The sequence below is a fragment of the Podarcis raffonei genome, chromosome 8 (genome assembly GCF_027172205.1).
Source record: "Podarcis raffonei isolate rPodRaf1 chromosome 8, rPodRaf1.pri, whole genome shotgun sequence".
Taxonomy (NCBI): domain Eukaryota; kingdom Metazoa; phylum Chordata; class Lepidosauria; order Squamata; family Lacertidae; genus Podarcis; species Podarcis raffonei.
Window position 1 is genome coordinate 45,989,326 of NC_070609.1, and position 26,962 is coordinate 46,016,287.

A 26,962-nucleotide genomic window follows, 5' to 3' on the forward strand; every position below is an offset into this window, starting at 1 on the left:
TTAACACTCCCTAAGACTTTACCTCTGACTGCAGCGGTCAAGAATCTATGACAACTGTAAGATTGGTTTCTTGAGCAGTGAAAGTTAATTTAGAGCCCTACAACTTGGTACAGAGACCTTAGATTACTTTTCTGAATGCATCAAGCTATGCTTACCAAACTGTCATTCATCTGCCATTTGACCTATCATGAAAAAGAACATAAATAATCCCCTAATATTAAAATGATATTTCACTCTGTCCTGTTTACCTTTTGTATTATTCCATCACTCATTGATCCACCAAGTAACCTTGCATGACATCCCAGGGCTATTTCATTTTGAACCAAGGGTCTACTTTCTGTAGATTCAACTCGCTGTGTTACCTAGATCACATTGATCAACTGTGCCCAGTTCCATGAGATCTCAAGGTTTATAGAGGATATCCACTGGTGCACCTTCAGGACCTTGGAGAGCTCCCAGGGTCCTGCTGGTGCAGCTTTACAAGTCATCTTCATAAGCATCTTGCTCCATCTGAAGCCTTATATACATTTTCTGGACCTGGACCACAGTTTCCTTCCCAGAGGAGCTGACTGGCTGTTAAAAGATCCTTACCTTATTCATTTGAACCCACCCAGATTTTGCAATCATAAACTGAGGCCCTTCTTCCTGTGCTCCCTCTATGGATGGTCAGGAGGGTGGCAATATGAGAACAGGCCTTTTCAGAGGTGGCTACCTGCTTGTGGAATGCTCTCCCCAGCGAGGCTCACTTGTTGCCATCGTTACACATTTTAGGTGCCAGGCCTTTGGTTTTAAATTGTCTATGAGTAACTTAGGGGTTTTATCCAGTTTTTAAATATTGAATATATATTTTTTTTCTTTGCTTTCTCTTTTAAAAGGTTTTAATGTTTGTGGAAATAGCATACAAAAAAATCAGTATATTAGGAAAAGTTGCTTGCTAAACCGTGCACATTAGTCAACACTGCAGACAAAATGTATTTATTATGATAAATCTGCACTATAATACTAAAGAATATCTGCAGAAATGAGAGAACTGAAATTGACATATCCTTTCATCCCTACTCGAGAGCAAGGCATTGTGGTGCAAGCCATCCCTGGGTTGTTGCTTCCACCACCATGTATACAAGTGGGATTTGCAACAAAATGTTGCAGCATAGGGTCCTCATGGTTCAGAATCCCAGTCACTCTATTCTCCTGCACCACGCTATCTCAATTTACATGCTGACCCCACAATTACTAGTCAGTATCCCATTCTTACTGGACATGTTCAGACCCACTGAGACTCAGGTTTTCTCTTTAAAAAAAACAACAACTTTTTCAACTTAGCTCACTGCTACCTTACTTTTATGAGTGGATGATGCCACTGTATGGTCTGTATGCCACTAGTTAAAAGGACAAAATAAATATATAAATGCAGTTATACTAAAAATCAGAGACATCACCTTGCCAACAAAGGTCCGTATAGTTAAAGCTATGGTTTTCCCAGTAGTGATGTATGGAAGTGAGAGTTGGACCATAAAGAAGGCTGATCGCCGAAGAATTGATGCTTTTGAATTATGGTGCTGGAGGAGACTCTTGAGAGTCCCATGGACTGCAAGAAGATCAAACCGATCCATTCTTAAGGAAATGAGCCCTGAGTGCACACTGGAAGGACAGATCCTGAAGCTGAGACTCCAATACTTTGGCCACCTCATGAGAAGAGAAGACTCCCTGGAAAAGACCCTGATGTTGGGAAAGATGGAGGGCACAAGGAGAAGGGGACGACAGAGGACGAGATGGTTGGATAGTGTTTTCGAAGCTACCAGCATGAGTTTGACCAAACTGTGGGAGGCAGTGGAAGACAGGAGTGCCTGGCGTGCTCTGGTCCATGGGGTCATGAAGAGTCGGACACGACTAAATGACTAAACAGCAACAATAACAAAGACATCTCAGTACTGGCTTGACATATAAATTTTTGTTCTGTTCTGTTTCACTTTGCTTTGAGGGAATTGTTATTATTCATAAGGATAAAATGCAACATTGTTCACTTGTAACCCGATAAAAATAAATAAATAAATAAATAAATAAATAAATAAATAAATAAATAAATAAGTGAGTGATTAAAACTACCTTTATTCACAGATATTGTGTTCTGCTCTCATGGCTAGTAACTAAGTTATGCTGAACTGAGCTAATTCTGATTTGCATTGTAAAATCCTTACAGTTTAAAACACATGTGCAAAAGTACCCATTTCTGAAACAGAAAGCTAAACAACCCTCTGATCTGATTGCCAACAGTTACCAACTCTGTTGTCAGATCATCTTCAGATGCTGCCCTTGAAAGAAAGCAAAGGAAGGAAGCATAATCAGATCTGGATTAATTATTTACCCCATTAACCTCTAGTAATTTATAACAAGCTATCATTAACACTCTGAGTCAATAACTGTTGTCTGTACACTTCCAGTCCCATGTTCACGGTGTCCTCAAGCTTCAGAGAGAATGTGCTGATTACAGTGGTGCCCCGCAAGACGAATGCCTCGCAAGACGGAAAACCCGCTAGACGAAAGGGTTTTCCGTTTTGGAGGTGCTTCGCAAGACGAATTTCCCTATGGGCTTGCTTCGCAAGACGAAAATGTCTTGCGAGTCTTGCCATTTCCCCCCCCCCGCTTTCCCCCCCTTTTTCTAAGCCGCTAAGCCGCTAATAGCCTTTTAGCAGCCAAGCCGCTAAGCCTTTAATAGCCGCTAAGCCGCTAAACTGCTAATAGCGCTAATCCGCTTAGCCGCTAATGGGGTTGCTTCGCAAGACGAAAAAACCGCTAGACGAAGAGACTCGCGGAACGGATTCTTTTCGTCTTGCGAGGCACCACTGTAATTGAACATTCAAAGGAGTAACGATATTTGTAAAACAACACCCTTGACATTCTGTTAGGTGGTCATCTTTTGTTGATTTTAGTAACTTTGGTAATGTTTAGTATATATGCTGATTTCATTCCATAACAGAGCTAGAGCAAAAAAGTGAGAAATGTTTTCAGATCTCTCTTCCCCTACCCCATAAAGCATTTATTTGTTAGCAGTTTTTCCTGTATGTATGGCCCTTTACAAAGTACAAGAGGACAGGTCTCTGGCTGAAGGAGCTTCCAATGTAAAATTTGATGCGGGAGAAACTACAGAGGAAGGGGATAAAAGGGAAGGGGAGAAGGGAGAGGGAAAATCTCTGGTCCTCCAAACTTTTAATCTTGTATTTTGATACTGTTGTAAATTTGTCCCCCACCCCACAGGACCATATGATGAATTGTTGGTAAGAACTCCTAATAGTAGTAGTAGTTGTTGTAGTCGTAGTAATACCATTTAAACAAAAAACTAAAAATTATCATGCCATATTTTAGTGTATTGAACACCTGATGCACAATGAAAATGAGAGCTTTTGGAGGTTTGTATGAGTTCTCATCCTTTAAATGGTTTTAATAAGGTTTCTGTGGAGGGATTAGTTCTCTAGGCTCGCTAACCTAAGCAGCAAAAGTCATTAATTAAAATCAACTTATTGTGTATCATGTTAAATGAAGGACTGCTATGCACCAATCGGTGTCTGTGCTATAAACATCAGCAAAGACCTCTAGAGCAATTTCTTGATAGATGGATTTACATATTAGTGGAGTAAATTTAGCATACACTGGTGCTCTGTGTTCCGGAGGACTGAGGTGCTAGGGGAAGAGCCCCATCAATCCATCTATGTTATGAACTATATTGTCAATTGGAAAAACAAGTGGTGCATACAAATTGATGCTTGTGCAATCCTCTCTCTTTTATTCCCCTGTGATGGAAGGGAACTTCAGAATACAAGCAATTTTTTTTTAATGAAATATAACAGCCAGCTAGTCGATTTATGTGCCAGTTAAGCTGCAGTCATTAGCCTTACTTAGGCACTGGAGAGAGAGCATGTACACCAGCACCATTGCCTCCATTCCTGGATTTTCTTTGTACAGAGTGGAAAGGTTTGAAGAGAGATTCTAGTCCCATGTGCATTTGTCTGAACATACTTACAACCTTCCTTTCAACCACTAACACTGGACCAAAGGAAGCTGCCTTACATCCAGACCATTGCTCCATGTAGCTCAGTACAGTGGTACCTCAGTTTAAAAACAGCCCTGTTTACGAACTATTCAGTTTACGAACTCTGCAAAACCCTCTTTGTGGGTTTAGGCAGAAGGCATTCCTGGTCCAACCTGAAGATGCCAGGGATTGAACTTGGGACCTTCTGCTTGCAAGGCAGATGCTCCACCACTGAGCTATGGCTCTTCCCTGCTAACCTTGATTATACAGAGTTCCCGGTCAGCGGGTAATGATAATGATGTTCAGCCAAGCACACTTACCAAGTAGCCCTTTGGCTGCCCCTCTCAATGCCTGTGAAAGCAGGCCAATGGGCCTTCTAGTCTTATATCAAAGGGTTTAGGGAGACCCTGGTGTATTGCTACCAGTAATACTGCCCTGATAGTGTTATACACTTCCTCTCAGTTTGCCTGCATGGTTTAGAGAATGCTTGCATTGCACATCTACATTTTTTTCCCTTTCTAAAAGCATCTAGATAAATAGATGTTCTTTATATAGCTTCATTGTATAGTGTTACATTGCATGGCAACCTCTATTTCCTATTAGCACTTTGCAGCAGCTTTGAAATTAACGTGACCAACAGGAATAGAACTTTTCTGACTCTTGTATTATGCCCTTGGCTTGACTGTCCTCTCTTCTATAGCATTATGTTAGGCTTTCAATCAAATCCTGCTACAATTCGGTACTTATGCCTTAATCTTCCACTGAGGGAAAACATGATAGCACAATTTCCCCTGGCATATACCTTTGGAAAATCTTCAAATTATGGGTTCAAAATATGTTCTTTAAAAATTCAAGGTTTCCACAACAATGATACATCATAATGAGTCAAATTCAGGATGTGCTTTTAAAGATTTGCATGAACTGAATTTAGATATGTTGTATCCCTGCTCCTTTAATTATTATTATTATTATTATTATTATTATTATTATTATTATTATTATTACTACACCCAAACTCCCCAGTAAATTTTTGTAAGATGTCCATACAATTTCTATAAAGAAAATGAATTTAATGGTCCCTCAGTTCCACCACATATATAAAATCATTGAATCACAGAATTCTAGAGTTGGAAGGGACCCTGAGGGTCATATAGCACTACCCCCAGCAAAATGAGGTATGTGTGTGTGCACATACGCAAGTGCAAGTGCGCGCGCGCACACACACACACACACACAATTTGAGCTGCAAACTTCAATTGGTTTCATCAAAATAATAAACCAATTAAAGCTTTATTTCAGTTATTAACTGGTGAGAAGACATATTTCCAGACTATTTGGGTACAGGTGTATCACTGTGAATAGGGGATTAATATAATGAGGAATGAATCTGAGTGGGTTGTAACCAATGCTAGTCCTGCTCAGAGTAGACTCATTGAAAATGGTTACCATAACTAACTTTGGTACATTAATTTCAATGGGTTTGCTCTGAATAGAACCTAGATAAGACTCATTACTTTTAATTCCTCTTTGTGATAGCAATACGTGATAGTAATATGTTGGTAGGGGTAGGGAAACCTGCAGCACTCATGGCGCATGCCATTTCTGACATGAGACCTTTTAGTATCTGTACTGTAATTTGAAAATCATTCAACAATTTCATGAACGATTCAAGTTGACTTAATGCATGGCCAATGGTCAAGGATAATGGGAGATAAACTCCAGCAACATTTGGAGGGCCACAGGTTCCCCATCCCTGCAGTAGAGACCAACTTAGCCTCCTCCCCAGGCCTGAGCAAATAAAAATGTGCAATGAATGCAACTAAAATGCTTTGAGTATTTGTAGCTGCTGAACAAATCTCTTGTTATTTGTTACTGCCATGCTGGAGTTCAAGAACACTTGATTATCAGTATTAAAATGTGATTGTTTCAAAAGTTGTGAAAAGGGGGGTTCAGACTTCCAATATTTTGCAATTTGTGGCCCCCTGTTCCCAGCCATTGTTGGTCTGAACATTTGCTGCTTCAGTGGCATTTTTTTGCATCTGAATTGAAAGAATGTTGTGTACACCCTTTCCCAAAAACTTGTTGGTCTGAGCCTGGTTTTGAAAACTGTTACAGAATTACCTTTTTTTTTTTTTTGCGTATAACACGCCCCCGTGTATAAGACGCCCACTATTTCTGGGCACTCAAATTTAAGAAAATTGAAAAAATTTTGGGGGGAGGATTGCCCAGAGTTGTGGAGCTTTTTTGGGGGAGGGGGGTTGCCCAAGGTTGCAGAGCTTTTTTGGGGGGGGGGAATGCATATAATCACTAACCCGACTGATAAACGCTGACAATTGCTCGTTAACAGCAGCCGGCAATCACACGCCCAATAGCGGCAGCGGCAGCCAATCCACAGCCGCCCTTGCTGCAGCAACCAATCACCCACCCAGTTACCACAGCAGCAGCCAATCCAAAGCAGCCCTTGCCGCAGCCAACAATCACCAACCAAAGCACTGTTGACAAGCTGCAGCTCGTAGCTGCAACCAATCTCCTGTCACCCTCTATGCACTATCTGTGTATAAGGCGACCCCCATTTTTAAACATTATTTCAGAGTTAAAAAACCTCGTCTTGTACATGGAAAAGTATGGAAAAGTTTTCCACTTTTGTAAACACTTTGCTCTGTGTGTTAATGTGAGTGTCAACAAGGTTTATAATCTTGCTCCTCCTTGAGCAACGCAGAGATCACAATATAATTAATTACCATTTGGGTTTTGAACTTCATCAAATTTTGTGATACATTTCTTGTGTACATTTTGAAACAAAACACATTTTAAACACATGCGTACATTGAGAGAGATGAACTATGTTTTTAAACATATTTTGTGATAATATACATATATATGAGTACAACTGAATGCAATTTTGGGTGTGGATTCCCCCCCCCATCATAAATTAATGCAGAAATTGGACAGATTTGCAAATGAGCACATGGGAAGTTGACATTGGAAGTGACTGATGTGTCCATCCCTAGTGCAAATACTGTATACCAGCTGAGAATGGTGCGAAAGCAACATCCATTTCCAGATTGGAAGACGTTGACCAAAGAACTCCAAGCATTGGTGACTTCCAGCTGGGATTCCTGCAGAGTACTCCATGTGAAGCTTCCCTTATGCTTGATTTGGAACATGCAACTAGTGCAAAAAGTTGAAGGCATGAGTCCTTGTCAGCATATAACACTTCTCATCAAAGATCTGCACTCAGTGATTTGTTACTTTTCCATGTTCAGTATGTTACATTTGGTATATAAAGCCCTTAATGGCTTGGGACCATTAACTTGTGGGATCATCTTACCTCATATGTGCCCACTCAACCTGTGGAACGTGCACTGTTGCAGGTGCCACACAGTACTTGGCCAGCACTTGTAATGTGTCAGCACATACCCTTTGGAACTCCCTGTCGATTGACAATAGCCAAGTGCTTTCACTGCACTCCTTTCAGCACCTCCTTAAAACATTTTTTTTTAGGCAAGCCTAGCCAGACATGTAGAAGGTAGCTTCACTTTATTTCTTTTTAGTTACTGTGTTGATTTTAGTCAACTCTTCGAATACCTATTTTCATCTCCTTTATGACAACAATTTTAATGTTTTAATATAATTTTTGTAAACTTCTCAGAGGTCTTTGCATTTTGTTAAATAAAGTACTGAAAACATGAAAGTATTGCTTTAAAGCCCATTTACTCTATGCTAATGCACATAAATACTTGGGTTTTTAAAAAATCAAGTGATTCCCTCTGAACATTCTTTTGAGTGTCAACCCCCCCCCCCAAACACACACACAAATAGACATGAAAGTAATCACAAAACTTTATTTTCCAAGTTCAGTTCAGGACTAGTAAATGATCCTATAATTGCATGATATAGCCCACTTCACATATTCTGGGGCCAAACCCCAGAAAACATTGAGTTTTAGCTCAGCCCAAGTCATGACTGGGAAAACATACAATGCTAAATGCTAGAGAAATACTGTAATGCAGCTTAAATCAAACATTCCGACCCTGTAACCTACAGTTATCCTAATCTCCTGTGGAAAGCCCCTACATCTTAGGCTAGTCATTTTCCCCTTCTAAACAACCTCCAATTCTCTAACCACTTCAGAAAGCTATATTTCTGTGCATCATTTATTTTTCCTCTTCCTCTTCTCAAAGAGATTATGACTACCCCACTTTAGAAGAAAAGAGGAAATTATACAGTCACATGCAGTTATTATGGCAAAATCTTTGGTTTACGGAAGCATCTATTTATGGCCCCTAGCTCGAACCAAAGTCTGACATTTCCTTCAGGGAATGATAGTTTCCTTTAATAGAAATCAACTGTAGTGGTCGTAACAGGAAACTGTAATTCTCTTCTGTACTGTAATACTTGTTAGTTTTCAGTGTTTCTTCATCATACGTGTTATCTATAAACTGGGCTATATATTAAAATATAATTAAAATGAGAAACGGTGATATAAAAATTTTGAGTTTAGGATTACCGGTTGCGACATGAAAGACCACCCAGAGCCTTGTGCCTGAGAATTCAAATACTGTGCTTTTCCTAAAGAAATAACAGATGTCCCATCTGCAGCATGCATTTAAAGCAGTATCCTACCACTTTAAACAGTCATGGTTTCCCCCCCCACACACACACGCAGCATTGTGGGAACTGTAGTTTGTTAAGGGTGCTGTTAGGGGACCCCTATTTTCCTCATAGAGCTACAATTCCCAAAGCAACCTGGGAAGAGAGATTGACTATTAAACCACTCTGGAAACTGTTGCTCTGTGAGGGGACCAGGGGGTCTCCTAACAACTCTTGTGGTGCTTTTCAAACATAAGGGAAGTATCAAGCACTCCGAAATTATCTTCTAATTCCCGGAGTGTGAATGCCCCTGAGGAGGGGAAGGAGATGAGAAGTTTGCTGCTCAGTAGGCAAGGTACCTCAGAATTGCTCCCTATCATATTATCTCATATTCACAGTGGTGCCATTGGGGTGGGACTTTGGGGCAGATGCCTAGGACCCTGTTCAGCAGAATGAGCAGGATGACCCCCAACCCACATAGGACCATTAAGTCCAGAGACTAATGGTAACGAACTGCTTCTCCTTTGCTTTTGGTATTCACTGGTGAACAAATGAAAAATGGCTCCTCAGCTGTGAGGTTACATGAAGTTCTGCTGTGCAGCAGTGGGTGGATAATGAAATGCTAACCAGAGCTAACAAGGCACTCTGTCTGGAGAGCACTAAACTGCCCATTTGCCCCTTTTCAAGCCTAACGATGCCAGCTGTTCTTAATGAAGCTAGAATCTTAAGTTGCTTTGCACTGTTTTAGTCTATTTGGAGAACAGAAAACACAAACCATCTGAATAAACATATTCCATTCAAATTAGAGGCCTATACTGTGGCCATCTTTAACTTTTTTTGAGGCGGAAGGGCAAATATGTGTTATTCTTCCTGATTCAGAGCAGCTGGTGTTAAATCTCTGCAATATAGAGTGAGCCCTTTTGATGAGATGATTATATATGGAGGGATGTAATGGGAATATGAAATTGTAAGAAGCGATGGGCAAAGCTTTCAATTTCAGCTTCTCTCCCTTTTCTTCTTTCTCATATCTTAAATTCAGTTCCCCACATTTCTACATCAGGGTGCTTCCCCCCCTTTTTTTCTTTTTTTAAGAAGTACTCATAAAAAATCATCAGCATATTTGTGCAAATTTCTCTTAATACACTCCCTTTTTACGCAACTTTGTCCAATAGATAAACTTGCAAAAAAAATCCCCCCATTGGATACATTTATTGTATGTTATTTTCAATATATATACACATCTGCATGCACTTTACCTTAGTGTATACATTTTTGTGCACATAATTTGGCTGGAGAAGAGCACTGCAAAATTCAGATAATTTTGAAGGATTGCTGCATTTCAGTTTGTGTAATGCTTCAGAAAGGTAAAATTAAGTAGGTATGCTCAATCAAGCAATGTAAAAGTTCAAACACTGGGAGTGGGGCTGCTTGGGAATGAGGAAGGAAGAAAGAAGTCTCAGAATTCCAGGCGTGTATAATGCCCTAACATTACGCAGAGGAAAGCAACTGTCTCAGGCAGCACTATATGGGTTGTGATGGGGCAGTGATGGCAATTATCCCAAGCCATTCCTCTTGAGCCCCCCCCCCAGGCCACAGGACACAGCTGTGTGTGCCATATTGCCTGCCCCGAACCTTGTAGATTAGCCTGCTACTATGATTCAGCTTGCCATCTGGCTGGCTTCTGTACATCAAATGGGAGGACTGTCATAGGCTCCTATGACAGTCCGCCCATTTGATGTACAGAAGCCAGCCAGACCGCAAGCTGAACCTGCTAGATCATGCCTACGGCCCATCTACTCCAGTATCCTGAATCAAGTACCTAAAGGGGGCCTGAAAGCAGGGCCTTACTGCAATAGCCCTATCCTCACTTGTGAGTCCCAGCAACTGATATTCAGAAGCATCCTGCCTCCAACAGTAGAGGGAGAACATAGACATTGTGGCTAGTCACCTTATCCTTCACGAATGGGTCTGATTCTCTTTGAAGGCCATCAAAGTTTGTGGCCATTGCTACTTCTTGTGGGAGCAAATTCCATTGTTTAATTATGTCTTTTGTCTCAGGCAGGAAAAAAAATGCCTTGGATCAGCCTCAGATCTCTCTGTCTCCTAAGCACTTTCATATATTTTGGATTAATGGTAGACACCACTAAGAGGCTGCACACATGTGTTTCATTACATGTACACAACCATGACCCTCAACCTACTGCGTGAAACATATGGAGGAACAGATGTAGGCCGCCACTTCAAAACATGATGATGAACACTCTTAAGCCACAACAGCAGGCGGTCCCTTTCCCCCCTTATAGCATCTCACGGATGGTAAAGACCTTTTTTTTTTTTAACCCACTGACTGTGCTCCCTATGTCCTTGTATTTGGGGGCTCTGAGTATATAGACTATGAACCTGTGGCCCTCCAGATGCTGTTGGACTCCATCTCTGACTCTATTCTATGAACTCCCATTAGACCCAGCCAGCACGGCCAATGGTCAGAGATGATGGGAGTTGTAGTCTAACAATATTTGGAGGGCTACATATCCCCCAGCCCTGATATAGGGCTGAAGTATGCACACCTGAACACACATCAACTTCTGTATGTGTAAAGAGATTCACATTATGAATTCCTGACCTTAGAGGTAAGTATTCTTCTTTGCCCAATTCCTGCAAAACAAAAATAAAACTCAACCTAATATAATATCTAAGCTGTGGATATAACTTTCAACCTGGGATCTGAATTGCTAATACTGCCAGTTCCCAGATTCATATTAGGACCTTGTTTTGCTTCTGTTGCTGATGTCTATACTGGTCAATGGTGGACATTGTTTCAAGTTGTATAGTCAAACAGTTACTGGGGGCAATAAAAAATTGTGAGCTCTGCCTGCCCTCCTCAAAATCTTCTCTACCTACAGTCTGATCCTGTGTGATCTAGCTGAGAGGTTAAAAGAGTTCCAGTATGTTTTACAACCTATTCTTTCTTTATTTGTTTGCTTAACTCATTAATTGCCTTATACAAAGCTGGATCTAGACACATCAAAGAAGCGTTTCAGTTTAAAGCCTTGTAAATTTAAGCAGGGAAAACGGGTAGAGAAAAACGGGACTCTATGTTGCCATCTGGTGGCACAATGTTATATCGCACATATAACATATATAAATCGCTTTTTCTTTAGCAGTCTAGCTGCATCTCAAGACTCAATTGTGCATAAAATTTAACTGCAACAATGGATGACATTCAGTGATGTGCACCTGTATGTGCAATGGAGATCCATTTATGCAATGCAACCTCTGACTAATCTTCTCCTCAACCAGCCTCCCATATGCATCCAAAATCTGCTTCAGAGGTCCCAAAACATGCAGAGCTGATGAAGGGGTGCACATGGGCTGCAAGGGGGGAAATTCCATTGCATCAGTAGACACTTCCTTGTGCTATGTTGGATCTCATAACAGCAGTCTACTACAAAGGATCATCCAAATAATTCTCAGTACATTAATCCACAACTTCCCAGTCACCATAAAATCAACCAACTCACAAATCCTGCCCAACAGCAGTGATGAAATCACTGCAATCAAATGCCTGTTGGATTTTGTGATCATAAGTGATAGTTGTTTGCCTATTCCTAAGTAAATCTTAAAAACTAAATAACTTACATGGCAAAAAAAGTATTTTGTGATACCTTTAGTTTCTTCCTGATAAATATGCATTAAGAACTGGTCAGAGGAAACTTTTAGAACTCCATTGCCCTTCCACAATGCCCGCAAGGCATGCTGTCAGTAATGTGATTTTACTGTACCATCTCCTTGGAATGCTGTACATTTTTATACTTTTTAAGGTGAACACTTACTGTCACTTTAAAGATTACATATCGTGGAAGTGTTCTTATTCAGTGATTTCCCATGCACCCTGAGCATTTGCATTGCTCGAGGTGGTTTCTACTTTGAAGAACTTTAAAATCACAGAGGAGCTGTCCCTTACAAAGATTTTTACATCACTGGGTAACTGCTCTCCCTTTGAGAGTTTTCATGTTATTGTGCAATTCCCCCTTTGAAGATTTACATAGTGATGAAGGAGAGTCTTTGAAGATGGAGTCATTACCAGGGTAGGAATAACCTTTTTTTAAATATAAAAAAGAGGATAAACCCCCAGAAAAGTTTCCATCATTAGACTACCCATCCATGAAAAGCTCCTCTAATAATTAATTATTCAAAACAAAAATATCTCACAGCACTTTTTTGTTCTAGAGAAGCATATGTAGAATGATGCAAATCCAATGATGTGGATCAATCCAACCACAACTTGGTGGCCCAGATTAAACCACCAGGATGTATTGAATACTTCCAGTTCATAAGAGCACCAACTCATGGGGACCGAGCTGTTTTGGCCCCCCACAATAGCTTTTGGGAGGGTGCTACCCCCCAGTGTTGAGGGGGCAGAGGTCAAACATGGCATGCCTTCAGTGGCTGGCTCCTCCTTCTCCTGCCACCTCCTCCAGACAATGTGATGTTGCGTGTATGATGTCACACACACGCATCATGCACAATGCCAGGCCTCCTCAATCTTTGGCGTAAGTTGACGCTCTGTAAGAGTATAAGTATTGTCTTACTGGAACTGGATTGTGCCAAAGTCCAACTAATCCAGCAGACATTGGCCACATTCACACCATACATTTGATTTAAAGCTCTATGATACCACTTTAAACACTCATAAAAAGGTAAAGGTAAAGGACCCCTGACAGTTAAGTCCAGTCGCGAATGACTCTGGGGTTGCGGCGCTCATCTCACTTTACTGGCCGAGGGAGCTGACATTTGTCCAGAGACAGTTTTTCAGGTCATGTGGCCAGCATGACTAAGTCGCTTCTGGTGAAACCAGAGCAGCACACGGAAACGCTGTTTACCTTCCTGCCGGAGCGGTACCTATTTATCTACTTGTACTTTGACATGCTTTCAAACTGCTAGGTTGGCAGGAGCAGGGACCAAGCAATGGGAGCTCACCCCATCATGGGGATTCGAACTGCTGACCTTCTGATCGGCAAGTCCTAGGCTCAGTCGTTTAGACCACAGAGCCACCCACGTCCCTTAAACACTCATGGATTCCCCCAAATAATTCTAGAAGCTCTGGCTTGAGAGTTGTTAGGGGACCTATATTCTCCCTCACACAGCTACAATTCCCAGAGTGATTTAACAATCACTCCTCCCAGGGAACTCTGGGAAATGTACCTCTGCGAGGGTCAGAGACACTATGCTTCTGAATACCAGTTGTTGGGAATCACAAGTGGGGAGAGTGATATTGTTCCCTCCTTGTGGGCCTCCCATGTGGTTGGCAATGTGAAAATAGGATGCCACACTAGATAGGTCATTGCTCTGATCCAGAAGGGCTCTTCTCATGCTCTTATATTCTTAGGATAAGAGAGAGTCCCAGGAACCTTTGCATCACTACTTAAGAATACTTACTTTGGTGTCCATAGTATGGGGAATGCATGGGACAGGAACAAGTGGCTTTGAGATTTTGAGGAAAACTATATTTTAAAAATCTGACATTTCACTTGGTTGGACTAAGCCCTGGTTGCCCTAATGTCCCAGCCTCAGCTGACTTTAATCAGGGAGTAGAAGAAATGAAGAGTGGAACAACACAGTAAATAAAAATTCTAGAATTCAAAGAGGGCATTTCATCATATGAAATCACATTTCAAAGGCATCCTTTCAGTTATCTATGTAAACTAATAACTTGGGGGGCCCTCAGCCACATAGGGGCCTAGTTTTGCCCAAATTGTGAGTATCTATAAAATCCACCACTGGGTAGAGGGGAGAAACAGAATGACAAGAATGAAGAAAGGAAAATGAGAAAGAGGGGGGAAGAGACTCAGAAACCGTAAGGAAGAAAAACGAATGTGCTAGAGTCCATTTAATGTCACAGCTACCATGGCTACATCACCACATTTGTCCATAACATTATGGTATAATGATTTGCCAGGGTAATATTTAAACTTACATCATAGCTAATATAATTTATAGAACTTGCTTTTTGCTTTCTAATGACGCTCTAATGTTAAATCCACATGGTTTTCATTCCATGTACAGAATCTGCAAGCATTTCTAAAAAGTCAAGGCCAGACATCATTTCCAGTAAAAATATATACCTTTCAGTGCTGTGGAACTTGATTTTGACATTTCGCATGTGGCAGCTAATGCCTGCAGTAAATTTTGATCACTGTTTCAAAAACAGAAATCTGTCATCACATCTTAAGATTGTCCAAATGCAAAAACCAGATGCCCAGTTCTCAAAGATGTTTAGGCGGCAATCCTGTGCCCAGTTACCTGGGAGTAGATCCCATTGAACTGAATGGGGTTGACACCTGGATAGACATTGTGCTGTTCATGGTTATGTAATCCCCCCAAAAAAACCCCACTCTATAAAAGAAAGGTACTTCTTAAAGTTATAATGACTTTTATCTTAGGCCATACACTTCATTTCAACCTAAAGCTTTTAATTTACTGAGGGTAATGAAAGTAGGACAGGAAGAGTTGCCAATAGACTCTAGAAACCTTAATGCTTAATGTGTTTTTTATTGTAACCCCACCCTCTGTCAAGTCCTGGACACTACTCTTTGAACAATCAGAAGTAAGGAAGCATCCTCAAATAGGTGTTTTGTTTTTTGTTCTTGTTTTTTTTTAAAAAAATTAAAGATTTTCATGAAATACAAAAGAATGAGCAATATCTCTCTCTTTTTTGTTCAGATTATAAAGTCTTTTGGTTACGTTCAGTGCAAGACAATATGGTATCCAGAGGTAGGAGGAGAGAGTAGAAGGGACAGGGTGGGTGATAAACTCGCACACCTTTTTTTGTGTCTTTCCATCCTTGCACACAGACCATGCTAATCTTCCCTACTTCATTCCAATGTTCATATATGCACTGCCAAAGCGAGTACTCAGACGAGTACTCAGAAGATGGCAAAACAAAGGCAGCCCTGGCTTTTGAGGAGGAGAAGAAGAAAGTTCTTCTGGGGGTTCTTGCGATGGATGACTTCATTCCAAACTGATTTGGGGAGAGTGTGTCCTTCACTACTAGCCATTCGCAAAGCAGGGGAATGCTTTGTATTTTATCCTACGGCCTTTATCAATTTTTCTCTGTTCTGTCTGAGAATCACACAAGGAGAAGAGATTTGTGGCTCTGAATATGGGTCATCAGCCTTCTGCACATCATTTAATCCAGCACAGCTAGCGAAAAAATGGCCGTGCATTCTCATACTCATTTTTAGAGCCAGGTATTTTAAAACAAACCCTTGACATATTGAGAGCTGGTACTTGAAGTCAGTCAGGCCTTAGCCCTTTCCCATCCTTCTATTGAATATTCTGCCGCAAAATGTGAAAGGTGTGGAGACTTCCTTTAGAATTAACTTTGTTTGAGTAGAAAGCAGTAAGAGTCGAACAAAAGATGTATTGACTGAGCGGAGAGCGTTTGCCCTTCTGGGTCTCAAGAGGGGTGGGGTTACAAATGAAGTGAAATACAATCTTTGTGTTAAATTCTTACAATGATTTTTCCATTTCAAAGATTCCATCTGAATAAATTTAGTGCTGGGGTGTGTGTGGAATAACACTTTTTTTAAAAAAAGAGCAGCTGAAATCGCTTTAGTACTGCAACATCCCTCAGTGCCTCTAAGAATAATTTTTTGAATTTTTCCAAGTGCTTCCTATTGCAATACAAAGGGAGCGATTTGTACAGGGTGATGGGGATTCCTTTGCACTAATTATTTGCATTGATTAACAGGGAGAAGTTGAAGCTGTGGGGATAAATTGTTTTCAAGTAAGTCCTGGCAGACCTCAGCAAAACCATTTCAGCCTATCATTTCTTTTAAACATTTCTAAACTGCTCCTCATCTAAATGAATCACAGAATGAAGCACTATGATTAACTCCAAAAACAAGACAATATAAAAATGTAGGGGGTGGTATTCAACATTAGTCCTACGCCAAGTAGATCCATAAATATTAATAACTATGACTAGTTTAGGTTCATTAATTTCAGTGGGTCAACTCTAAGTAGGAGTTATTTGAACACAACCCATAATCCATTGTTAGGCAGGAGAAACTAAATGCACATACACATAAACAAACACACACAGCTAAAACCAAAAAGCTAATCAAACAAAATATAACGCATTTAAAAATGCCTGGGCAGATGAAAAAGGCTTAATCTGGTGGCAAAAATGCTGTAATGTCCACATACCCAGAAAGAAGACTCAAGAAGCAATGAAGGGATAGAAAATGATAGATTTATGAAATATATCAAATAGAACATCTGCAACATGATTATCCAAGTTCAGAAAGTTTGGGCAGCTGAGGTTCTATATAAATCCGGCTGGAATACATCCCTCCAATCCTCTGGGCATGTTTATAGCTGTAGCATGTGACTGACTTCCCAGCCAAGGAGTGGCAGACTCTCCAAGAATCCCTAATTTCCTGGGACAGTCCCAGATTTGCAGAAGCTGTCCAAGATTCTGATTTGCAAACTGAGACAGGAGCTGCTCCAATCAGCCTTGTGTGGGAGGGGCTTATCCTCTATATCCCTGACTCTGTGTGATTTGCTGTTCAGAGGTCCTGAAGAAAGCGGATTTCCTGAGGGAGGGTCCTGTCAGTGCACTGTGCAAGAAAACCCAGGGACAAGCAAGAGGGCTGGCTTTTCACCACTCCTCTCTCCTCCCCTCAGCAGCGCTCCCTTGCACCAGTCACACTGTCCTAGATCTGCCTCTGCAGGAGCCACAGCTGAAGAATCCCTGACCATTGGCCATTAAATTTTTGTCAAAAAATTATAATGGGCAGACTGCCACTTTCCAAATCAATGCATGGGGTTGGTTGTGTGTGTGTGTGTGTGTGTGTTTCAGCAAAACATGCTAAGATTCTCAGGGAACTAAATCCTTTTCTAGATACCATGACTGGCTGGCATGGAATCGGGCTCAGTAGGCAGAATAGCCCTCTTATTTCCCACATGCATGTGGAAGGTGCATCACTATGATTTTCAGTGGCTGGGGAATGAAGCTTCAACTTTGCAGGGCCGCTTATCTCTCTGCTATGAGCAGCAAATGCTAAGCAAATCAGCAAACTAGATGTGAAACTCTTGGATTTGCATAATTTATACAGACACACCATTTGAATGTTTAGTGTGCCGAAGAGTGGGCTGCCTAGGAGAGGCATTATTTCTGGCCTCACAGAAATGGTAGGATATACACCGACAAAACAAGGAGACCCGGCTATCTCACTTCATGCAGAGTGCTCCAAACTGCTTTCCATTCTACTTTGCATCCTTTAACATAGCTTGTCATTATCACATAGGAAGCTACTTTATATTGAGTCAGGCTGTTGGTCCGTCTAGCTCAGAGTTTCAGACAGGGATAATTCCAGCCCTATCTAGAGATGCTGGGTCTGGAACCTAGGACCTTCTATATGCATGCAGGTGTTCTACCACTGAGCTATGACTTTTACCCTTGTAGATTTTGGATTGCATGTGTGTAGGATGCTTTAGCTTTAGGTATGGAAGGACCAGTCTATTTCTGGTTTGTGTAGCTTCCACCTGTTTTCATTCTGTCCTGTATAAAATCTGCATAAGAATTCAGCTTAAAATGCACATTTAAACACATATTTTTGTATTTTCTCCCAAAACAAGCATTTGTAAATCTATTTTGTTATTTCTTTGCACTTCTAATGTTACTCAGTTCTGAGGTCAAAAGAATGATGGATTGCTATGTTCCAGTTTCCACAATAGTCTGGGGAAAGTGTGGATCAGGTCAGGTCTTATTAGCACTTACAAAGACTGAATTCCTCAAGCCACTCTATTTGGCATATATGTCCCATTTCAATCAGGGCACAGCACAAACCAATCACAAATATTACATTCAATCATCCTAATCAAAAACACCAATTCTTGTTTTCATGGTTTGAGCAGCAAGCAACCAGTTCAATGGCACATGTCCACTCTCTGCAGAGACTAATGGCATATTATGCATTTTTGCTGCTATCACTCACCCTCATCTCACAGTCAGGATGCATTGTGCACTTTCCAGCCCATTATTTGTTCCCAAAGCCTGAGATAACTGATGGGATGCTTCACTGGTTCTTAAAGTTATTCATAATGATACATGTATGTTTTGAAATGCAATGATACTGAAATGCTGAAGTAGGCAGCCCTTCCCCACAATATCTATCAAAGTGAAAACTATCTGACACTGCAGTCTATACATTACTGGCGATTATAGGAAATTGACTTCTTAAACGATATGGCAGCTGCAGACACGACTGAGGTTAATTTCATCTCTTAATGAGCCTATTTGCAACCCATCCCTTCAGAAGCTGCATGGCTATACTCTGTTTAGCAACAAGAAAATCCAAATGTCACACTCATAGAGGTTAAATACAAGTGTGTGTGTGTGTGTACATATAAGCACATACAAGGGACTATCACTCAATTTAAAAAAAGCTTAGGCTGAAAGTGTAAAAGGAGAAGGGAGAGAAAACTGAGGGCAATTGAACTGCTGGATCCACTGACCTAATGGGGCTTATAAAAGCAGAGAATCATAGAGTTGGAAGGCAACTCAAGGGTCATCCAGTCTAGCCCTTGTAACACAGGAATCACAGCAGGGAATTATGCTAACAGGGGAGGGGTAAAAAAAGGGGGGAGGGAAAACCACTGCATCAACAACTGCTTCCTAGTTTGGGGGTGTGTCAGGGGGCTGGGAACAGTAACGGAGGAACCCTCTCTGGTACCCGGGGCGGGACGCCGATGGGCAGGGCCAACCGCCTGGTGGCATACGCGCAACATCCATACAGAGTGCACACACACAGCATCCCGTACGGACTGCGCATGTGTGGCATCCCGTATGGAGTGTGCACGTGCGGCAGCCTGTACGGTCGCCATGCGAAAGGCAGCCCATACGGATGCCCGTATGGATGGTGCGCGAGAGCGACAGCCCGTACAGATGCCGCGCAAGTGGTGCCCATACTGACTGTGCCCTCGGCCACTCTACAGCTGGGGGGAGGCCATCTTGTCACACACACTCCCCCAGAGTGGCACCCGGGGTGGACTGCCACCTCCACCCCCCACTTCATATGCCACCTCCACCCCCCACTTCCTGGCTGGGAAGGCTATGGCCCCTGCCCCAGCAAGCCTTACTTTTGGTCCAACCAATGTTGAGCTCTAAAGACAAAGTGCCAAGGGTCACAGAAGTTAATTTGGCTTTGTTAAGAAGGCACCCAATATCAATATCTCCTTTTTTGAGATACTCTCTCTTCAGAGGGAGAGGGAGATCTGATTTTTCCCATGGCCCCTAGGATGACCACTCAGGAACCAACACATCCATAAAGAAGACCCAAGATGCAGGAATGGCGAAATGGTTAGATTTATTGAACATAACTGTAGATGATCTGCAAAGCCAAATTATAAAAGTGCAGGGGTTGAATTCATTGCTGGACAAGATGACATTTGGGGTCCCCCTTCCAACTCTACAATTCTATTATTCCCACTGGGCTCTAGTGCCCATGTGATCTCAAACTCCCTGGCCTTGGGAGAGGCCATCTCAAGTATTCTCGCTAAGGGATGGGGTGGGGGGCTAATTTGTCCCTGCTGTAGAGCAGGAACTGTGTTTTAGTGGGCTGGGTTGCTCCCCCTTAGTTTTTTTCTTTTACAAGAGTGATTTCGGAAATCTTGGCATCTCCTTCTTGCTGCCATTTTGGCAAAAGAGTATCAGGCTCTCTCCTGTGAACACCAGGAACAGAATATATAAGACGATGCATGGAAGAGATAAAGAATATACCTTTTCAGAGCTATCTACACAGGTGTCGTGTTTTGTTCCTTCTGGTCTTGAATCTTTTGTGTGCTGTGCACCTCAATAGGAATAATGAATTTGGTCTGATGCTGAGCTAGTGATAGCAGCAAACTACAGGACTTCAAGTGGTGATTGTTTAGCCGGTGCAGACTGCAGAGTCGGAATCATTCTGGGAAGGGAGGAATGCATTCAAGCGGCTGAATTACCTCTTGCATTGAAGGGAAGGTTATCTGTGTTAGTCAGGGCTGAGGCACAGCTTAACAAACTATTACAGAATGGTATCTTTGATTCTAAATTAAATGTCAAGCATAGTTACACAATGGCAAGCTGGCCCAGTTGTCTGGCAAAAAAATGAAAAAGTGCCCTGCATTGCATAAGTAATGTAAAAGGAAAAGAATATCTTCTGGAGGAGGCATGAAATGACTGTGTTCTGACTAAAGAAGTGACAGGAGAGGGAAGCCACAAATAATGGGCAGAGAGATGTAAGTGGTTAAGAATGTGGGACAGAGAGAAGGGACTCTTGCATTGAAATTGCCGCTCGGTAGTAAAGCTTACCAGGCCTCAGCTGGCATGATATTCTCAGCATAAGTGACTTCACAGGGTTGTTGCAAGAAGAAAAATGAGGGAGGGGAAAACCTACAGACCAGTCACATTTTACGCAGACTTCACTAACAGAATTGCAACTCTGAGTGCTTGACCAAAAAGAGAGAGAAAAGAATAAAATGAATAAAAGTGGGTGGGACAACATTGCTTGCTGGGGTGTTTCCCTTCACAACCTTGCCTGCCAGGGGTTTTTTTCAGAGTTTTTAAGCTCTCCAACGTGCTTTCTAGGCTCCGGGAGGCTCTTGTGAGAGACCACACAGCCCCAGTCACGGGAAATCTTCAGCAGAGGGGTGGTTCCTGGGGTTGTTTGGCTTTGCATCATTTTGCTTTTTACGTGCAAACCCCCCAAAAGTAACAAACATGTAAGTAACCCTGAGGTGGCAGAGGCAGAGCAGGCAGTTTAGGTGGCAGTGACAGCAGCAACAGGGCAGGGCGGCCACCCCTGTCTAAATCATAGCTGTCAATGTTTCCCTTTTTTTAAGGGAAATTCCCTTATTCCAAATAGGATTCCTCACAAGAAAAGGGGAAAGTTGACAGCTATGGTCTAAATACATAGAGCACCTAAATCCAGTCCACCAAGTCAACAGCACACAAGATCTGTGGCTTAATGGATTGCCTCCATTTTTGTATTTATTATGTATCTTGTATTTTTTTATATTGTAGTTCTATGAACCACCCTGAGATCTACGAGTATAGGGCGGTATTCAAATTTAAATAGTAGTAGTAGTAGTAATCATTATTATCATCATCTTCTTTATCTTCATACACACCTGCAGCTTGATCTTCATCTGCTGAAGTTATAGCTCTTTTGTTTTTGTTTTTTCTACTTTTTTTCTTTTTTTGGTCTTCCAAACAAAGACAGATGGATACTGCAGTTCCCAGTCCATCTCAATGCCCTAGAGGAAAATGTCCTGCTGGGTCCTTGAAAAGTACTGCTCTGAAAAAGAACAGATTTATGGAGGTGTCAGAGATGCTGTGTGTTTCTTTCCCATAATTCAGTGCTTCTGTACTAGAAAGAAGGGCTTTTTTCTTTAAAAAATAATAATAATGAAAAGTTGAAATGGCTCTGTTGTTTAACAAAGTGCATACAGAATGTCCAGGTGCCAACTAGTGATATTTGACACATTAGTTATTTACTAGAAGGATGACTACACCAAAAAAAATGGAGATATTTAACACTCACCACACTAAGTTGCACCATGATTCAGATTCTAAATTTGGGAAAAGGGTTGGGGAACCTGTAGCTCTCCAGATGTGGATGAACTCTAATTCCCATCAGCCCCAGCCATTATGGTCAATGGTAAGGGATGACAGGAGACGGAGTCCAGCAACATCTGTAGGCCACAGTTTCCCCATCCCTGTTTTAGAATCCACAGCAGGCATCCCCAAACTCAACCCTTCAGCTGTTTTGGGACTACAGCTCCCATCATCCCTAGCTAACAGGACCAGTGGTCAGGGATGATAGGAATTGTCCAAAACAGCTAGAGGGCCCAGTTTGCCTGATCTACAGCATGGCCCAACTATATGCTGTGAGTGTTGAATTTTCAATTGAGTAAATAGGATGGAGAAAACAAGGATAAAATTGGCTCATTGGCTTTTGCTGTTATGAAGACTTTTTATTCTGCATGGGGACAGCCCCTTTCCTTCCTGCTTTCCCTACTTATTTATTTACTGCTTAATAGATTAAAACATATCCAAATAGTGTACAACAAACTAAAACAACAACAAATTACACAGTAAATTTTTTATTATTATTATTATTATTATTATTATTATTATTATTATTATTATTATACCGCCCTTCATCTGAGAATCACAGGGCAGTTTACAATATAAGAACACAAAAATGCATAACACAGTAACTTACAAAAGCAATACCCACCCATTTTAAAACGCAATAAATTGTTTAATTAGCCAAAGGCCTGGGAGAAGAGAAATGTTTTTGTCTGACACCTATATATATGTATTAACCTTTAATACAAGTTACTAGCAAATGAATATTAATATAATTTATTTCTTCTGACACACTTCCCCACCCAACCCCTCTCAGATTTCTGATTCTCATTCAGGATTATACCTATCCACCCCAACTCTGTTTGGACCCCAAGCGAAACTCACAGATCACTCCCAAAATCTCACAACAAAGAGGGTTTATGGGTTTAATGGCGCTTCCTCAGGCTGCCCATATCCATGTTCCAATCAGCACTCAAATCAGCTGTACTGCACACACCCAGTTCCAGGCTACAGCAGGTTTGGGCTGGTGGGTCCCCGGGTGGGGGAGAGACAGTCCAATGGGTGGCAAATAGGACACCCCTCCACCCACAGTTCTTTCTCTGACCTCTGCACACTGTACATTTATTCTTCCAGCTTCAATCTTCTAGTGACACAACTACACACGATTTTAGGTGTAAGGCGAATAAAAGACAGATCCCTCCTTCAAGCATCTTAAAATAATAGAACTGGTGCTGCTGCCAATACTCAAAATTAGTCAAATTTTAATAATTCCCGGATGTATAATGAGCCCTGACTTCAAGTCAATGAATTTTAATATTTTTGTCATTCAAAAAGAGATTGATTATGAGTTAATCAGAAGAAGAACATAAAATATAAATTACGACCAGGATGGAAGGAGTCTTTGAAAACCTTGTATTAAAATGCCTAGGCAGACTGGTATGAACAACTTGGCAAGAGCTCAGCTCAGTCTTAGAGGAAAAGGTCAGTGTGAGCTTGAATCCCCACTGAGGCCACCTACAAGCCTGTGGATTGTACCATACCTTTGCCACCATGGACCACAGCTGGACTCATAGGAATGTCCTGCCGTCCCACACCTCAATTGAGGCAGATCATACATTCTCATAATGCTTCTACTGTTGACGTTACAGTGGTACCTCTGGTTCCGGACATGATCCATTCCAGGGTGCCATTTGCACCCTGAAAAGTCCATAACCAGAGCGGCGCTTCTGCACATGTGCGAAGTGTGATAGAGCGCTTGTGCATGTGTGAACAGCGCAGAACGCTTCTGCATGTGCGCACATGGCAAAACCCAAAAATAAACACTTCCGGGTTTGCTGCATTCTTAACCCGAGTTCCATGCCTGTCTACAATGATCCTTCTGCCATAGGACGTAACAGAAAACAAGCAATGAGCAAAACCACTGAGCTTAACCTATTTACAATCACAAGTAAGACCAAAGATCTTTGGTAGAGCATCTACTTTGTATACAGAAGGCCCCGTTTCATTCCCCGGCATCTCTAGGTAGGCCCGGAAAAGTCTCCTCCTCTGACAGTTAGCATAGACAATACTGAGCTAGATGGACCAATTGTCTGGCTCAATATAGGACAGCTTCGTGCGTTCCTATAACTTAATATCCCCAGATCTCACGGCAAAGACAGCAAAGCTGTTGGAATTTTGTAGCATATGGATTTTAAAGCCTCTATTAATTTGCATTGGTTTTTAAAACGATGAAAACATTTAACACACCTGTCATTTATCACACATTGTGCTATTAACACATTCAGCTAAATATTAATTAATTAGTAGTGGCTTTCTTCAAAAAACAGCTGGGTTGGTTAGCCATGGACAATGGGTCCCTGAGTCTTCATTAACTTTCATTGCTGTCTCTGATGGATTTGTTCTCACAATTCATAGATGACAAACCTCCTCTCGCCTCCTCTCTCCTTAAGAAATAACTTCTTGTTCAACAAGGATGTGCAAGCAGATGTTGATCTGTTGCTGACTTGTCTGCTCGTGCTTTCTAATTGAAGCCACATAGCTGTGAATATTTTTACAAGCCTAAGGTTGGTTATTCAGTTTCCTGGGGGGGGGGAATGTTAATAGCCCTACTCTTTCACCCCATTTATTCTGGACACTTGAGGAGAAGAAAAGGTTACAGTGCTAAGATTTGCCACGCATGGTTTCAGCTGTTTCCTATTTCCTCTGAGTATTATAGAGTTCACCTTGGGGTGTACTTGAATTTGCCTAATTGGCTAAGGGCAAGTCAAAACCACAGGCTTAAACTAGTTGAAGTGTCACCACTGGGGATTGGAAGAATGTGGGAAGCTCTCTGATCACTACTGCCCATACTGGCAGGCAGCACCTACCCTGGGTTTCCAGCACAGAGTATTTCCAGCCCTACCTGAAGATGCCAGGAATTAAACTTGATACCTTTTGTATATAAAGCAGATTATTTACAACTGAGCCATAGCCCTTTGTGGCAACTTGGAAGATGCAGAAAAAGACCGACCAAACTAATAGCTCCAAAATTCATTGGGGAAGCCATGGTAGTCAAACATTTAAATAGGCAGTGTAGACACGTTATTTAAGAGCATACAGCCATGTTGGATCAGGAGAAATGCCGATCTTGCCCAACATCCTGGTTCCTACAGTGACCAATCAGATGCTTATGGAGAACCCACGGGCACAGAATGAGTATAATCCCTCTCCCTCAATTGATTTAAATCAGTAGGTCAAACAACTGAAGTTTTAATTACAGATAGAACTCTTCCTACCAATCAGGGAGGATAAGATTCAAGGGCATTCCACCGTGCAGATGAGCATCATGGAGCTACCTCTCTTCCCCATTACAAATTTGATTCCCTTCTTTCTGGATTCTGGACTCAAAACAAGTAGGGTTTGCTTGTTTTTTTGAATTTCAGAGTGCAAGTACTTTATTTATTTATTTATTTATTTATTTATCAGTCAATCACTTAATTATCACAACCTCTGAGCGGTTTCCACAAAACAGAAAATATGCATTAATATTGACGATAAAATCAGATGTCAAAAACAGATCAGCTTAAAATTGTTCGAAATAAAACCAGCACTTTTAAGAATATACACTATAAAATAAAAATACATATTGAAATGTGTGCCAAAGGTCCATGTCTGAGGAGTCTTGCTTAAACAGCAAAGTTTTTAGCTGGTGCAGAAAACAGCACAGCTAAGTTGTCCGTGGGCAGGGAATTCCAAAGCATAGGTGCTGCCCCACTGAAAGATGGATTCCTTGAAACTGTGGAATGAACATTATATGGCATTATGATCTCGCTTCTACCAAATAACAACCATTGGCCTTTAGTGCACAGCTGAAGTAACAGCCCTCTTTAGGTATTTGTCTACAGTGCACATAGAAAGGGGAGAAGAGGGAGAAGCAGGCTAGCTTTTTCCTGCCGCTGTCCCCATCACTCTCCATGTGATGAAGGGCGGAAGTCTGCATCTGGAAGCCCCTATATATATATATGGAGGCTCCCTATGTGGTGTTGATTTTCCAGGGACCTGCATCATGTGGGGAGCCTACACAAATATAGCAGGCCCTCCACTGGAGACAATCAGGGAACCAGCAGTAGTGGTCAGTAATGCAGCGGTGCTTACCACATCACCAGCATTCCTGCCAGGAGGGGAAGGGGTGAGGTGGCAATGAGGGTGGCACAGTAAAAATGCACCTGTAGAGCCCACCTGGTGGTCCCATTTGCAATGCACTGACCTCATCACCACCTCAACCCTGCTCTCTACCCCCCCTGTAGTTATGTTGTTGATGGAGGGTCAGGTAAGTGCCCCCCACCTGCTACTTAGTGGTGGGAGGAAAGCTAGCATGCTCACCGATGCTCTCCCTCCTTGAGCGTTCACTGAATACAAATGCTCAAAGAGAGGTGTACTTTCCTTATAGCCATACCTTCCAGGATGCTGATGGGGTTTGAACTTGTTCTTGAGCTATTTCCGATAGTTTCATTCTAATATCTCAGAAGCCAAACTTGACAAAGTACAAAGCACACTGGAGCTAGCTCCAAGCTATGCTGGGTAGTTATCTCCTGCTGAAGTGGTTTTGATAACATGCAAATTTATTTAGATTTAATTGGCTAATCAATTAGAAGCTGGATGGTTAATGAACTAAGAGTCTTTAGTCAATCAATAGGCCTAATTACATTGTCTCTCTTTATCCATTA

General features: G+C 41.7%; 1 non-coding gene across 1 annotated transcript; it reads right to left on the reverse strand.

The window, feature by feature from the left end:
- Window positions 1-15,427: 15,427 nt before the first annotated feature.
- Window positions 15,428-15,534, reverse strand: LOC128420425 (U6 spliceosomal RNA). Its single transcript, XR_008332029.1, has one exon. It is a non-coding gene; the product is annotated as a U6 spliceosomal RNA (small nuclear RNA).
- Window positions 15,535-26,962: the final 11,428 nt, after the last annotated feature.